At 27.9% G+C, this 17,798-nt stretch overlaps 1 long non-coding RNA gene and 1 other non-coding gene across 2 annotated transcripts; both read left to right on the top strand.

Annotated features, from left to right (window-relative positions):
* The first annotated feature begins 289 nt into the window (after positions 1-289).
* On the top strand, positions 290-362 carry Trnar-acg (transfer RNA arginine (anticodon ACG)). Its single transcript has one exon. It is a non-coding gene; the product is annotated as a tRNA-Arg (tRNA).
* A 15,029-nt stretch (positions 363-15,391) lies between these two features.
* LOC116772517 (uncharacterized) lies at positions 15,392-17,566 on the top strand. Its single transcript, XR_009752810.1, has 3 exons — positions 15,392-15,636; positions 16,570-16,685; positions 17,126-17,566. It is a non-coding gene; the product is annotated as an uncharacterized LOC116772517 (long non-coding RNA).
* Positions 17,567-17,798: the final 232 nt, after the last annotated feature.

The raw sequence follows: 17,798 nt of genomic DNA, 5'->3' as shown, positions 1-17,798 counted from the left end.
TGAACGTTTCTTGATATGCAGATTCGTCGCTTCGTAGTTTATGTACATAGTTTTTTTTTACTAAAACGTCCTCATGAGATGTGTAGTTAAAAAGATATAAAATATATATTTTTATCATGTAATCCATATTTATATTACAAAATATTGAATATAATTTTAGACAGGTTCCAAGTACTTTAAGGTTTATTATCATACAGTGGAGAAAACTCAGATGAGATTCTACATTTACTTAGACTTGGTCTATTGTGTAAAATCGTTTCGTGTCAAAATTTTTAGAATATGTCTTCATGGCCCTGTGGCGCAACGGATAACGCGTCTGACTACGGATCAGAAGATTCCAGGTTCGAATCCTGGCAGGGTCGACATTATTTCAGTTTCTCCTTTTTAATATACAATAAGTATATTATGGAAGTAGGTCTGGTCACAGGTAATTAATGGTAATGGTAATAAGGTTTTTAATGAGATCTACGACTTTCGCGAGTATTCATTCAAATGAATCTCGTCTGCCTGAGATGTCTCGGGTGCTGCAAAGTAACCGAAACGTCGGAATATGTAATTTTAAAAATAAATTAATTAATTATTTTAAAAATACGCGCAGTAATCCGAAAAATATTAGTTTCATTTAAATAATCATTGAAATTTTTATAGCTGGCAATCAATATACACTGTCAGTGGTTTTGTATTAATTTAATATGTACAAGTTTCTTTTTTAATATGCACTGAAAAGTAACAAGAAACAACATATTATTAATACTAATATATAGAACAATTGTTTTAACGGACAAATTTAATTCTATTAGAAATGTTACCGAAATTCTAATCAGTCCTTTAAAAATAACTGCTTTCACGAGTTCCCTTAGTATCCTTTTCTTCCAATGATTGTAAAATTTAATGATAATGAGTTATAATATGAGTTGAACATAAATTAAGTTGTTCGTGATTTAGAATAATTATAAAAAGTTATCTTTTGTTGTATAGATAAGTTAAAAAGAAACATCTAAAGTTACGAGTCCGATGATAACAAATTCAATAAAACCGTCCTTAAGAGCTTTCTTTAAATATTTCAGCCGAATATGCAAATTGCTTGGAAGTTATAATCTTTTCTTGAATAATGAAATTTTAATTAATGCCCCGTTCAATAAAAGAGAAAAAAGTGGATCAATTTACATTCTAATGCTGTGTTTGCAAATTAGTTTCTGTCAGTGAAATGTTACTGTTATTTTAATTTCAAAAATTCTATGATAAGTAATGTTTTATATCATTCATTTATGTCATTGCTAGATTCAAAAGATATTTAAGTATTTCTATTTCGGTATAATATTTTCATAGTGACGAGATAACTGCTGACGATTAGTAAATGAGGTTTTTACTTTGTACGGATATAAGTTGGATTATCATTTATCTTAGTAATAAAGGTTAAATAGGCTATTTCGGAAAAAAATGTTCAGAGTTAAAAAATGTATAATAATAATAATTTTGTATTTAATAAGGACATCATCGATGTAACCGCGGCGTAATACAGATATAATAAAAAATATTGGCTATTTATTACAGATTCCTTTTGAACTATGAATAAGTAATTAGTAAAGCCAAACTGTGAAATTCCCTTCCTTAATAAAACATATAATTTTACTTTTATTTATCAACATAAAAAAAAAATTATAAACTTCTCAGTCATTTTATTTCGTTTGGTTATTATGTCGTATTACAAGCATATTATGTAGTAGAAAATTAAATTTGTAATTAACAGTCATAATGTAACAAATATTATAAAAATAATATTTAATAACCGGCATTTTAACCACATTTCAAGACGATCATAAAAGCGTTTCAGTAAACGTATCTTATCGAATTTTATCGCACATTTCCGAGCATTTATTCCTCTATTCATCAAAGTTCTTTGAGAGAATAAATCATGTAATCATGAAGAGCATCTTTAATATAATTGACAAGAAAATCTTCGACAGATAGCTTGGAATTTTATAAAGATGTTCAAGATAGGTATTAGGTTCTGATCGATGCGTTACTTTGTAACAAGGTTGTGATGATACGAGTAATTTACTTTCTGGCTTTCATAGATGTTATCCGCTTGAAATATTAATTTGTGGTGTTCAAAACCTTTCCATTTTAAGCTATTTTTTTCATTTTTGAAGTTTTTATTAATAAAATTAATTATAAATTATGAAATGAATAAATCTTAGCTATAACTAAACAGCAGAAAGAAAATGTTTTACTGAATGTATGTATTTAAGCGTGGGAATCCTTCGAATATTATAAATGCGAAAGTTTGTGAGGATGTTTATATAAACAGATGTTTGAATCATATTTTAACAGATTTTGATAAAGGCTTTAACACTAGAAATATATATAAACTAAAATTTTATACTACATTTCCTGAAGTATACACGGGAATCAATACATATAATAAAACAAAGTCCCTCGCCGCGTCTCTCTGGCTGTCTGTCTGTTCGCGTTAAACGAAAAAAATACTGCACCGATTAACAAACAGTTGTCACCACTCGATAACGTGATTCTCGAGGAAGGTTTTAATATATAATTTGTTAAACTTTAGTATTTACTTGTATACAATAATATACAGTCATATGTCGTGTGAAACCATTTGACATAGACAATAGATGTCGCTGACGGTTGATTACTACATCTATTATAATAATCACATTATTAATTAATCCTTGAATACCATATCAAAGCTGATGGAATATATTTAAACATAATAAAAATTCCCATTTTTTTATCTAATAATATATATTTTTTAATTAACCCTTAAGTAATTTTAATAAAATGCTGTCTCTTTTTCTTACTATTAACATTTTTTCCTATCATTATTTTAATTTATGGTGAGAATCAATAAATGCTAATTTATAACCTTGGACCTTTATGGTACTTTTCAAATAACCTTATGACGTACGTTTAAATATGTTTATCCCTTTACTCGCTTACTTTACTTCATAATTATTACTTAGAATTTTTTTATTATAATATTATAGGACGACAATCGAGCGCCCGGTGTTTCTGAAAATGGATTTCTGCAGGTGTTGTTACCTGTGTGTTATCGCAATAGGTACTACGTATGTCGATTTGGGATGGAACAATGGGGATGTTTTAGATTAGAAAGAGGGGATTTACGGCTTCCGGTTTTTCATTCATCGAACCTAGCTTTGCAGAAATAGCTATTGAAGGATCTTCATCTGTTAAGAGGTGGTGCCCCGGACAATCCAACCAAAACAGAGGCCCTAACAGTACATTGATTATAAACGTTCTCTCAATATTGAAAATAACTGCTGACATAAAACTACTCACATCAGAAAACTGCTTAATCTATTGTCAAACTTGCTATGATTTTATAATGTTTTGTTCACTCCTGAATTTATGATATTATATTATATTTAACAACTTTTTTTCAGTGTGATTCCAAAATATACATAACAAAAAAGTCATATTTTGTATGTAAAATATAAGATTAAAAATACGAATATTTTACCAATAGATGTAACCCGGTTTGTTGTAGATTGAAAAATAATATTTATTTGTATTTAAGTTAAAATAATGTAAGTTAAAACATGGTATGTATCTATCACAAACACATTTTACTGCAATTGGAATAACGTGAAGACATGGTGTAATAATATTTGATGTGTGACAGGATAAAAGAAGATTGGATTTACGTTAAAATAATTAATTTCGGATCCGGAGGGTATTCACCTATTCACGCTTTGGTTAGATCCTATCATTATAAAATAAGACACAAACATTATTAATGACGTGGTGCCATTACTATAAAAAAATTAAAAATATATATATTTTTTTTTTGTAAATAATGATATTTATAGCAACAATAATATAATTAATTATAAATATCTGAGAAGTGTTGCAAAAATTAGAAAGATTAAGATTGTTTTCGTTAAGTGACTAAGACTGAACCCATTGTAAGGCTTTTTTATACATTCTTATTTTAATAACGCATATTTTTCAAAAAGCAGGTTACATTGAGGAATAAATAATTAATAAGAAAACAAGGAATGTTAAATGCAAAAAGCGCATGAAATGTAAAAACGTTGAACAGTTTATTTCATAAATTATTAGCTTGTAAAATAGTTGTTTTTTTATTATTAGATATAAATGGTGATGCAGTTAGATAAGGCATATTAACTGCGTCTTGCAGTAAATACTTCCTTGTTATTCTTTAAAATATGCAGTCTAAAACGTTAAAACTTTAGTGTTGTCGCGTCGGAATTGAAAGTATGTGAGTAACAAAGGAAATATGGAAACCAACTTTAGACATAACTCAGAATACTGCAAAGTGAAGTACGGCTTAGTTTTGTTATGATTATATTTTTTTTAATAAAAATAAGTACAAAAATCTTTTTTTATGATTGAATTATTGTACTTTGTGTTTTAATAATTGATTCAAATAAAATTATTGTTCGGCGTCATGTTTCTAATTCTGCTTGAATCATGAAATAAAGAAAGATTTTATTATTATATGAATATAATTTAAAATATTAAGTGCCCTTATTATTAATGGAAACCCAATATCATGAGATCTAAGATTTTCGCGAGTTTTATTCAATTAAATGAAACTAGTATTTTTCGGATAAACTACGCGTGATTTATTTTTGTAAAAGACTAAATAATCCCGACGTTTCGGTTACTTTTCAGCAACCGTGATCACGGGCAGACGAGATGTGAACATCTCATGTTCATTTGAACCCAATTTAACCGAAATTTTTTTTTTTAAATTTTTATTTCGTTTAAATCTACTAAAGTTTCCGAATCTTAATTATTTTGTATCTACAAGTGAAGTTAAACATCAGTAAACAAATGAGGTAAAACAGATAAAAACGGCCTGATTTCATAAGTAATGCGTTCATACGGTATGTAGTACTCGAAATCAAAAATGTTCGTAACGGTCCGTTAAAAGCCTAGGACGCAAATAAATCGAAACGGTCCGTTAAAAGACTAGGACGCAAATAAATTTTTGCATTTATCGTGATCCTATGAAACGCAATTTTATATTATATCTAAATGAACTTACACCGTAACTGATGTTAGATAACCTTCTATTGCATTAACATTCTAGCTTGATAGAGCTTATTGTATACCTAAACATGTACACATTAAATGATTCGGACTACACCAGTTGAATGCGGAATTCAGAAACAACAGTAAATAACAACATGTTTACAATTCCAGATAATCTTTATTATTTAAAGCGTATTTATTTAACAATAAATTGATGAATAAATTATAATTTGGTTAAGAGGAAAACATAATTTTGATATCATTATCCAGATCCGACGTGTACAAATGTTTAATGAGTATTCCTTGTTTCAGATATATTAAATTATTTCTGAAAACATCAAACAGATGACCTAGTTTACAACATCTGAGAAAATTTTAATTATTGTAGAATTAAAACAGGTTGTTGTTCTACAAGCATTACCATCAACTAGTTTCTCTCTTAGCATTCTTTGATTTGTGTAAAGGTTTCAAACAGCTAACTCTATTTCATAGTTGATAATAAACATTAATTAAATGTTTTATGATTCATGAAAATCACTCATATCGTTATATAAATATTATAAATAAAAGTTTAAGAGTCATGTCGAAATGGGAATTAGGGTGTGGTGTGAACTATTGCAGAATAATAATAATATTTTTATCAGAAATCGACAGTGTAATAATTTGTTTATTAACATTCGCTTATTCACGTCCGCGTCGTTTATATTTTAAACGATTTGTCATTAGCGTGTGGGACATTTAGCTGAATTAACAACTTACTTTATCATTTTATCAAACATTGCATATTATTATTTTTTATTTAATTCTATTTTTTATATTAAAGCATCAATAAGTCAAACGATTGTGCTTTATACTAAATTAATTTATTAATTTTCAGTTCATATCGATGACTTTTTCGTAGTAAATTACGTGCATAAATATTAATTAGTTTTATGAATTCTCTTGATGGAGGCCATAAATTAATTGACTTTAATTGACTGTTAGAACCGCAAATATTAGTATATCATACAGATTATTATAACGTTTTCTTTTTTATACCTATGAGAAGTTATACTTAAATTAGTAAAGTAATTTTATATATCATATTTTTGATTTTCATTAAATCCGAATGTCTTGTTTGAATATAAATATCAACTACAGATTCATAAATAAAAAAGTTTTTTTTTTCTTGTATAAACCTTAAAAACATTAATTTTTTAAAGAAAAATTTATAACTTTATTCCTAACTTCAAATCGAAACTTGTTACTTGATAGTTGTAATTTAAACTGTTCTCGATACAAATTCAGCAAACATTTCCAAATCCGTGCATAGATATTTGGGCTTGCAATTTAGTACGATGAAACTGTTCTGCTTCCAATGTACTTGTTGTCTACTTAAATCGAACAGCATAAAGCAACAATAATAATTCAACATCGTTATTGTAAATTAATGTGCGGTTACATTTGTGTATTTGTTTTATAGGCACACTTATTCTAGATTACTAAAAAATGTAATATAATATAGTAATTCTATATTACATGTATTTTTTAATTTTCCAATATCCAATTATTCGATCTTAAGGACTTGCAGAAAGAGCGAAATAAGTTGTAACAAAAAGGAAAGAAACTATCAAATCTTAATAGCACAAATACAAGAATAAATTAATAGTTTTATAAAAATAATAATAATAAGTAATTTCATAACTATTTGAGATTTTTAGACCCAGTTTCACCAAGCTCTGTTTGGTAAACCTAAATGAGGCATTTACTAACGAAACTTCACAAATATATTTGTCTATCAAAATATTTACGTCATACGATGAAATTAACAAGGCGTTATTAAATGACACGTTAAATGACTGGCTACCAAATTATTCCTTCTTGTTATAAGACGAGCAAATTCAATTTATAGCGTTTAATACGACATGTTTACTATAATGCACCACTCTATCCCTTTATCGTATATATTCCTCGATACGTCACTTATTAGCTAATGCGACCAAATTGTATGTATCGTTGATTGCATAGATTTGACACACAAAAGCTTTCTTTTCCGTTTACTAGGTGTAACCTGTCAATATCGTGTTGTCAATTTATTGGGATAAATTATATTCAAGTTAAAAGTGATGAAAAGAGTACCTAATTTGCAATGCCATAGGAATCCGAAAGCAAAATTTTTCATCATATGAAAAGGAAATTTTTATTCACCTTATTAACAAATACAATTAAATATTTTAAAAATGACAAAACCCATGCTGTTACTATGGCTACAAAAATGAGGGGTGGGATTGGACATTTCAGCTTTGACAATAGAATAGATTAACATTCAGTTAGCCATTTGACGGACCTCTCGAGCAGGAATTAATACTAATGTCTTGTTAAGACATTTAAACAGACGTGGTGGGACGCTCAATACATCTAACATTATTATGGTTGTAGACCGGATTCTTCCCAAATATTTGTACTACAGTAAACTTATTGACTTGGGACATTTGAATTCTAAGTCACACATACTAAATCATAAATTAAAATAAATACATTCATTAAAATATCACTTTTCTCAAAATTTAATCTCATGCCAAAGAAAACTTTGTGAATTCACGTAGACCAGGCTTTGAAATAATTACTTGCCAAGAACCCGCCACCAGCTGCAGTGACTTTACTGCTGCCAAGCCTGCCAAGAAAAATTTCACCTCTTAATATTTTTACAAACTTGCAACATAATATGTGTAATAAAATTTAATAAATATAAAAAAATAAACCTGTGACATGTAACATAAATTTTCGTCATATATTTGATTTTCATCATTTTTCTGGCGAAAATTTTACGAAAAGTTTTTTGTGTGAAATCTAACTTAGCTTTTTTTTAAAAAACTCTAATTTAAATCGTCAAAATTATTTACTCATCTTATTAAGCTTCTTATTATTATTTCTGTTAACTTATGAGATTTGTATTAAAATGATTAAATTTTGTTCATATCAATCTACCAGTGTAATACAATTCCTTCATTATTATTATTATTATTACTCTCAAAACGCCTTTGAAAATTAAAGCAATACGTAAAACAATATATATAATAGGCAAAATAAAAAATATATAAGATTTATTGTTTAATTATTTACTTGCAAACCAACGTTTATCTTTAAAACAACATTTTTATTTTGTACAACATTATCGATTTTAGCTTATTAGGTCTTGTAACTACTGAGTTTAGTATAGCAATTTAATATAAGTTTCTTTAAGAACCCACCGTATTTGGCAAAGTGAAAAGAAGCTTTTGTAAAGTTCTTTACTAAATAGAAACTTATCCACACGATTCAATAAATAAAAACTATAGCAGAATATTATTTTCATAATTAATAAGATGAGAATATTTTTAGTATTATTATATTTTTACCATAAAGACGGCTAATTTTCTTTTCTTCAGCAACCTTTTTATCACAACGATGTAAAATATGTTTTAAAAAGAATATATCATGGACTGAATCTAATCTACTTATAGTACACAATTTTATATTTTTTAGCCGTTGGTTTTTATGGCATTGATTTTTAAAAAATATTTCTACAGGATTCAAAATAAGCTAGACTTAAATTTGTCTCATTCGATTTTATACATGAAGATTTTATAAGTTTACACCTACAGTTAAACAAAAACAACATAATCTTCAATTTTGTTTTATGTTTTAGATTACACAGAAACGTGAGCATACATAACAAATTTCCATGTTGGCCAGACACTAATCAAATTGACTATGACGGCGCGTCACATGTCATGACACTAACAGACGGACGCGTCAGCAGAAACATATTGTTGGTAAAGCCTTAACCTGCTTGGATGTGATGAGTTATAATTGTTAAACCTGTCTCCTATATAAAATGTTGTGTTTAAGTATTTACTTAAGATCTAATTATTTTTGTAGATAATTCAAAAACGATTTAACTTTCATAAACCAATTTAAAATTATTAAAAAAAGACTTTGTGAGACTGACACTTAAATAATTGGAATTGTAGCTGTTAAATAGTTATTTTCTTTGATAAATATGAATTGCCCTCTTTTTTAATAGAAACAGATAAGTGCATAATGGAGGAGATTTGTCAATGACAGAAAATAGAAATTTATGTTAGTTATTTAGCATTTTTAAATTCTAAAGATAGAACCTTCATTTCTTGAAAAATTTCTTTAAAATTTGTTTGAATTACATAAAAAACTAAATGTTTACATAACCTTCTCCAACACTTTTTCTAAAGAAAGTTACTGTGTCATTCAAATTCGTCTATTAAAAGTGTCAATGTCAAGTACTCTCATCTTAGCGACCTTGTATTTCTTTTATATTCCACGAAATTGAGCTTTTTGTGTGTTTATACATTTTTATCAAAAAAATGCTATCTTACGATTGCAACACAAAAAAAAAATCGCTTGAACTGATATCTATAATTGCAATTCATGTAAGTGTAAGTGTAAATAATTTAAAACGAAATTTCTTTACCAGCCTCTTGTTTTCTTATTATTTGTAAGCCAAAAAATTTTAATCAATCTATCTTTTATTCGTTACCTACAAATAATAAATTATATCTTAAATTGATAAACACTTTAATGATATATGTATATTATAAAGTTTCGGCTACTACTGCTCTTTAATTAGCATCGCTATATGGGTTAGACATTACTCAGTGGTTAAATCGTTTTGAAGTGACACCACAATCAGGTTGTCCGGTTCAGGACAAGGCCTTTGAAAATGCGTTATGTTTGTGCTCATACCAACCAATACATCATAGAAACCGCACTGGTAAAATCTTCTCTAAATCATTTATTGAATGACAATATCTTAATAAATTATGGTTTTTGGTTTAAACTAATATTTTTCGGATATGCTACGCGTGTTTTATTTTTGGTTAAAACTACGTACTCCCGACGTTTCGGTTATTTTTCAGCAACCGTGATCACGGTCGGATCAAAGCAATGAATAAAACTCGCGAAAGTCTTAGTACTCATCATGGTTTTTGGATTTAAAATTTAATAAAATTAAGTAGTTTTGTCAATCTATACCGAATTGTTAAAACAATACGTGTTAACCAGCAAATAGTTTTTAGGTTCCAATACTCAGTTTGATTACAACAAATTTTATTTGACACCGCCAAATCTGTAATGCAAGATACAACGACGAAATAAAAAATAATATTTTGAAATACTATTTCGTTGTTTACATAAAAAGATAGCAAAAACATAAAAAGCGGCATTTTTAAACCAATTTTATTATTATATACAGATTGCAATAAAAAAAAAACTTTGATGAGATCTATTTCAGTATTTTTTATCTGTTATTTTTTTCCATTTTACCTTCAATTCCATACTCCATCCCTTTGAAATTCATTTTTTATTTTTGCTTACTATAAAACAACTTATTACACATCCTTCTGTCCTCTATCGTAGTTCGTAAGCCATAAACTGATAACGTAAAGTGGGAGAGTAGAAAAATATATTTCGCAAATAACGATTATTTTGATTGGTAAGCTATAGTGAATTCCTAAAGTATATACCAAGTGACAGGTGATTGAACGAAAACGTATGGGTTTTGCTGATGTTTTACAAGGCCAATTAATTTCATATATATTTTAATAATGAGGTAAATAAAACATATCAAAATATTAAATTAATACTTTATATCGCATACATATGTATGTTATTTAGATATTTCATCAGCTAACCTATTAAAGAACTCTAAGAATAATAGCCAAAGCGGTTTGAAAATGTAAAGCTGTCCCGTATTCATACGTATCTCATTTAGTAATGAGACCATTCTAAAGTTTCTTTTTACCCTCATTTATATAATTGTACAAACATCACGTTTAATTACCATCCACAATATCTCAGATTTTGTACTTAGTCTATTACTAACTCACTGTCAACTGTTTCAAACAAAAATTTTATACGATTTTTAAATTTATATTTGAAAAGGTCGCACGAAACTTAGAACTCATTTCACAGTCCACTGGTGCTATTTTCGCGCGGCTGACTCCTTTGCAAAAGAGGTTTTCTAGTTCTCTCATAACTTTTATAGATAGATGTTATTGTTTGATTCAATAATAAACATTTTCGATTTTTACAACTTATAAAAGTTCTATAGACGAAAATATATTTTTAAAATATAAATTTTACATATATCAAATTATTATTTTTGTTTGTATAAATGATTTTATGATGCATCCTCACATTGTGATTCAAAAAGTTTTATTAACTTTTATTATAAACATGTAAAAACAGATACCGACGATAAACAACACAAAGGGTTTTAAGTTGTGATTAGCAATCTCGTTACCAGCTACGAAATTATATTTCTGCTTCCCGGTAAGAAGTAAAAAATTTATAAATTAATTATCTATTAAAAATCTAAATTAAATCAATATCGATTTAAAGCTTACCATTTATTTGACATATAATATAAATAGCGTTTATTGAAGGACTCCACACCAAAAACGCAATGGTCGTTTAACTGAGTTCTTATAATATGATTGCCATGTTTAAGTTTCACAGCTATTCCATTGTACTCTATACTGTAATTTTTATAAGTGACATCGACAAAAAAAAAATATAAAAAATTCCTATTAAGTATCTCTTTTATTTGCTTACGTCCAGTTAAAATACTCGCCAGCTTCTCTAAAACAAAGCATTCATGGTTCTCGGAGACCTTCTTACACGTTTGAGACAATGCTTCTTTGTTGCAGTGAATATTAAGAAAAAATAATAACAGTCCGTGAAATGCACGTGAGTCTCTACTATTGTCTTCTTTAAAGTATACTGATTACTTATTAAATTACTTTTTTTTTCATTTTTATAAGCTGATTTGTATATATAATTCATATAAGCATATTTAATAATAATTATGCTGAACATGCCTAGAATTCACATAGTTTTAGTTGGATCTATGAAGTCTAAAAATAATGTTTAATTTCATTAATGAAAATTGCAATAACATTTAAATGAATAAAACTCGCGAAAATCTTAGATCTCATTATTGCAATAACATATTTATATTTAAAAAAAAAATCTGTTTATTTATAAAACGTTTCTCCGTTTGGGTATCCATATCTTTCACAGTGTTCATTTTACAAAAATTTGTATACAACACGATATGATATGATACTAACGGCGCACTGAATAATTAAATTATAATATTTTTTTAAATTTTAAATAAACATTCTAATAGAACTCGCAGTCAGTACTTTAGTAAGGATATCCTTTGATGATGTCTTTGACATCCTTCTAGTTTATATTTAATATAATTTTTTATCTATAATAAATATTTAAAGTATTAATTTAATAAAATATTTAAAGGAAAATGTGACTGTGGTAGTGAATTAAAGCTACTGTAATAGCATATCTTCAAATATTCAGGGTTTTATATATTTTACACTTATTCTTGTATTACAACTTTTCAAAGGAATGTTTTTAAGAAGTCATTTGAAAGTGCTCGAAAATTTATTTCGAATATTCTATTCAGAAAATTTAAACTTATCTTTCGGGAACAATTTAAAAACAGCAAACTGAAAATATGGAAATGTCAACTATCTGACATTGACAAAATTAAATGTCTAAATCTGAATGGAAAAAGCGTGTTAAATTAAAACCAGTAAAGTTGCATAAGCATTTCAAAGAATAGTTGCCACGTTCAATCATCTTTGAAGACAGCATACAATCTTGAACTTTGCGAGGAATTATTCTTTCGTACACTTAGTGTTTGTCCAAAAAATCAAAATTCAATACAAATGTATGTGTGTTATTATTTTGATTATATAAATAGATTTTATTAATATTCTATTTTCGTTAATACAAGGAACAGAATTCACAAAAATTACACAAAGACAGTATATTTCATAATGGACTCCTAATTATATTTCCGGCAATTTACATACTCTCTGTTTGACAGCACAAGCGCTCTAATACTAACAGTCTGTTTCTGCAGATACTCGACCGTCAATCATGTCTCGACAAACATAAATTGATGCCCATCTGCATCTGTGCACTTGACGCTATGTCCACGACAAATGTGTAATACAATTTTAACTCAAATATAAATATCGTTTTACTTACAAAACATGATATTCAAATCAGGATAATAGAACATTCTTGAAAACTGATATGTAGTAGACTTTATTGAGCTTTATTATTAGATTTACATTAGTTATTGAAAATCCTAACTCATATAAATTAAAAGATATGTTGTCTTTCAAAACTATCATAATGTAAGCCTGGTTTCATAAGTTATTAGACTGTTATCACAAAAGTTTGCAAATATAAATTGGAGGCGAGGGTCATTATAAAAAAATTTCATCAATACAACAAACTTATACTTTGTATCTGATGTGCTATTGAGCTCGGAGAAAAATACTTATCTGGAACTTTTATAAATCCGAGCTGGAATAAAAAGTTCTGCTTAGTTTGAAGTTTTCCATTAGCTTTGTCCGGTCTGACCTAGATAAGTTAACTAATTAGATATGTATTCTTTTAATAGCCCGTTACTTGAATCTTATAGCAAACATTATCCTCAATTTGTCACAAATTTGAAATAACGGACGTAAAGTTTTTTACGACTTAGAGAAAAAATTAATCATATAAAATCCTTTCTTCCAACGAAAATGTACTTTTTCATTTAATTAATTTGGCTTTAAGCTTCAATTTTAATTAATAATTTATATCTGTGAACGATATGAAAAGCAGAAAAGAACTAGTTTTTACATATTTTAGATTATGTAATTTTTAGGTTTTAGAAGATTTGGATTGTTTAATTAGTAGTTGATAAATACTTTCGCCATACTAAACAAAATAAAAAACTAACTAAAATACTGTGTTTCTCTTTTTCTATAATTAAAAAGAGCAATGTATATTTGTAAGACGTAATAAAAAGCGAACCTCCAGTAATAGTAGTGTGTGTTCTATTGATGTATAAAGTGACGTTTGTTGAAGTCAACGTCTATTTAAATATTCCTTTTAAAATATTTGTTAAGTTGAAATTTTGTTCTTAGAACCCTATCTCATTGATTATCATAAAATTGTCAATAATAATTTATTTAATGTAAGGATATAATTTTATAAGGGTTTTTTTTGAGGGAGCAGAAGAATATAGTAAGAACGTAGTCTCCTGATGATGCTGACTCAAATAGTCAGCTTAATAGACGTGTTTAGAAATCCTGCGACAGGACATATACATATATATGTGTAAATCACATTTTAAACATTGTTTATCTCTTAATTTAGATATTTCAACAGCCAAACACATAATTATCCAGCCAGTAATAACGGTCTAGAAGATCATTGTGAAGATATTATATTATCGCTCTTATAGATTTGATTTAGTGTTAACTTCGGATAACAAACAGTAATTATTATATTTAGAGTTATACACTCCGCAGAGAATTAAGATATCTATATAAAATACAGAAATTATGGCACACGAAGTCTCATTTTGATGTATAGAGATCTTGAAATACGTTGATGTTAAATATGATGGCAGTCAAATATTAATTAATAGTACAAAACCTTGCTATGCATCCCTGGAGAAAAGAAACTTCTTTACGAGACACCCGATATATAACTCTGTCTAAACTCAACTACATGTAACATGTGTTAACTGTTCATAAACCAAGCACTTCCTTTAACTATTATAAACCTAACCCACAAAAAGAAGCAGACTTTAAAAATAAAAGGACAATAGAAAATCAAGTACCTTTTCCACGGTAATACTGTTTACGCGTTTAATTGGGAGAGTTCTCCATTTTTTCTTTTTATTGCCTCAACCCTTTGTTCATTGCGCCTTATCAAGTATTATGCAAAATATTTCCCCATCCTGGCAATCGTGAAAGTTTTAATCGCTCCCACTTTCTTTTTAAAATAATTTCTAAGGAATACTTAGATGTATATTCTAAAAAAGATATTTTTAAGCATGTTATTTTATTTTTATTTTTGTTACACTTTTTTTTAATTGTTGATTGGAAGATTGATTATAACCAAATAATTTTATATCAATATGTAAATCAAAATTAGCTTTTATAAAGAGTTTGTTGTTGATATTATTATTTCGTTTATTTGCCTGTCTTTAAATCAAACAAACAGTTTTTAAAATATATTTTAAGGTATTTATTAAAAGTACTATCAAGTATAATGACTTACAATTTTGGCAATCAAATTTTTGAAAAACAAATTTAAAAAATAAATAAAAATAATGAAATGTATACAGGTATATATACGTCAGGCAATAAAACTGAGTTTTACAGAAAATATTTAAAAAGAAAAGCTTAATGAAAGCGCGTAATTTAATTACTTTAAGTTAAACAATAAATCATAAAAATATTTTCTTTCTATTTCTGACAATACAATAGCGAGTAATATTATTTTAATTTCTAACAATAAACACGCGAACGAAAGTTATAGAACGAACGTGAAAATCACTTTGCAATGAAGTTAGTGGCGCGAATAGGATCACTGAACCATGAAATTAGTTCCAAGTTTTCTTGTACGACCAAACGTATGAATTGTAAACTCTGTTAGTTACGGATTTTTGAAAACAATATATTGATTTTACGACCAAATATTTATTAAACATGAAGTGAAGTATTTGTAAGTAAATAGGAATATAACTTATATTTCGCTAAATTTTAGTTATAAAGTTTTATTTCTATTCCTGTTTGTTATTTAATAGTATCAGACGTATTCGTTTTCAATGCGAGGGAGCGACGATATTTTATAAAGAAAAATTGTGTTTGGATGTAACCTGGCGTGAGTGTTAGGACTATTACTCAAGATGTCATCTCAAAGCAGGAGTACTGCTCCAATATTAAGTAATAAGATGTAGGGGAACAGCGGATTAATAATTTTTATACAAAACCATTTAAACTCTTCATTTCAAAAAAAAAAAAATGATTTTTATGATTATAAATTCAGCTACGAAATAATGCCAGTTAAAATTAGAAGTATGGTTACAACGACTCTTGTAACTAATTTAATTTTATTGTAAATCGTTAAAAAAAATATTTTTGTCCTAATAGAAAAAAATATTTCAAATAGAAATGGCAAATAAGGTGTCAGAAGGGTTATTATGAGATCGAAACTTCTATAAAACTGGACCAACATACGACTCGTTGAATGAAAGTTTCAGTTCTTCTACGAGACAACACGATAAAAGAGTAACATCCTATGAATAAAAAGCTATTTAGAGAAATCACACTAAAGCAGTATTTCATCAAGCATTGAGAATACAAGAATATGGACTACAATTTAAAGTACCTCCCACGAAGAAATCTTTAATGTCCTTTGGATGTAGGTTCTTATCATTAATACAAAAATATATTAACAGTTTAATACTGAACGCTATATTAATTGAGTTTCGCTAACAATATATATGTATGTTTATGTTGTAAATAAAACGTGGCGAAAAATATTATATACTAAACATATCTACGTATATCATTAACAGTATGAAATTAAAAATTAAAACAAAAAATGATGCTATGCAAAAATAAAGGTACTTAAAATTTTCAACAAAATTTGCAGTAGAGACAAGAGACGAATCCTCTTAGCATTCAATGGATTCACCGTGGGGGTGCCGGGTCCTTCGCGTTGCAGGGACAGGAGCTTCAATAGTACCTGGAACAGGCCTAAGTCGTTTAGTAAGTTGTAGAGAGATTTAGCCGTTGTACCTCTTACTTCCACTTCTACTGCGTACAAATCCACGACAAACCTATTTCTAGTGAGTTTGTTAGTGAGCTCGTAATATTTATTGACCTTGATGGTATGGTCTTTGGGGATGTTGGTTTCCCAAGGAACCGTAAGCTCTATTATTGCAAAGCGCTTTAAAATTCGCGAATATATAAATATGTCTGTCTGGTCTGGCCGACGCACAAATATCCTCTGGGATTTTGTATTGTTTCTCATACGTATCCATTATTATAGTCCAACCCGAAGCCGCTTTACGGATAGATTAAGGCTTGACGTTTGATTTTATAGCCCTAGTGCCTTCTCTCACAAAACCTATTGATCGCTCGTTTGTGATTATTTCCCTTTGCGCTCTGGCTACCAAAAGACCAACGGCTTCACTTATGATTTTCAGAACCCTATCATGACGATGCGAGTTTTGACCGCTATCAAGGAGTATCTTACATCCCACCGGCAAATGCTTAGCAGTTCCAATTGCCTTCCCAAAGATATAGCAAGTTTTTTCGGTACCTCTACCCCATCTTACTAAAATATTCTGAGCTGGGAGAGTCATTTGGAACGCTTTGATAGATATATTATATTTGAAACGAAAATAAACTTGTTTTATACCCATAAATGAACATGTATTGTTATCATTATAGCAAATTAATATAATTAACTCGGGTAATAATTGAATATTTTTTTTACAGATAGTAATATAAGTAATTATTATAACATTCATATTAATATGACGTTACAAAATATATTAAACGGTTTCCATTAAAAAAGTTTTTGCAATAAAATAGTTTTAAATTAAAAACAATCATATAACAAAAAATTTAAACCCTGTTGCAAATAAACCTATTAGTGATCTTATGTAATCTGAATTGCTAAGTGCCTAGCAGGCACTTTTGACTTTATTAAAATTACGTATGGTTTTGAAAACATTTTTTTTTTATTTCGATTTTTATAGTAGTAAAATGATAAAGGATTAATTTCAAGAAAATGTCATCAATTACAAATTATGAGCCAAATTAACTTTTATTACAAAATATTATGTACTGCGATAATTAATAAAAGAAGTAAAA

This window comes from Danaus plexippus, chromosome 12 (genome assembly GCF_018135715.1).
Source record: "Danaus plexippus chromosome 12, MEX_DaPlex, whole genome shotgun sequence".
Classification (NCBI taxonomy): domain Eukaryota; kingdom Metazoa; phylum Arthropoda; class Insecta; order Lepidoptera; family Nymphalidae; genus Danaus; species Danaus plexippus.
This window is presented reverse-complemented; position numbering and strand designations above follow the sequence as displayed.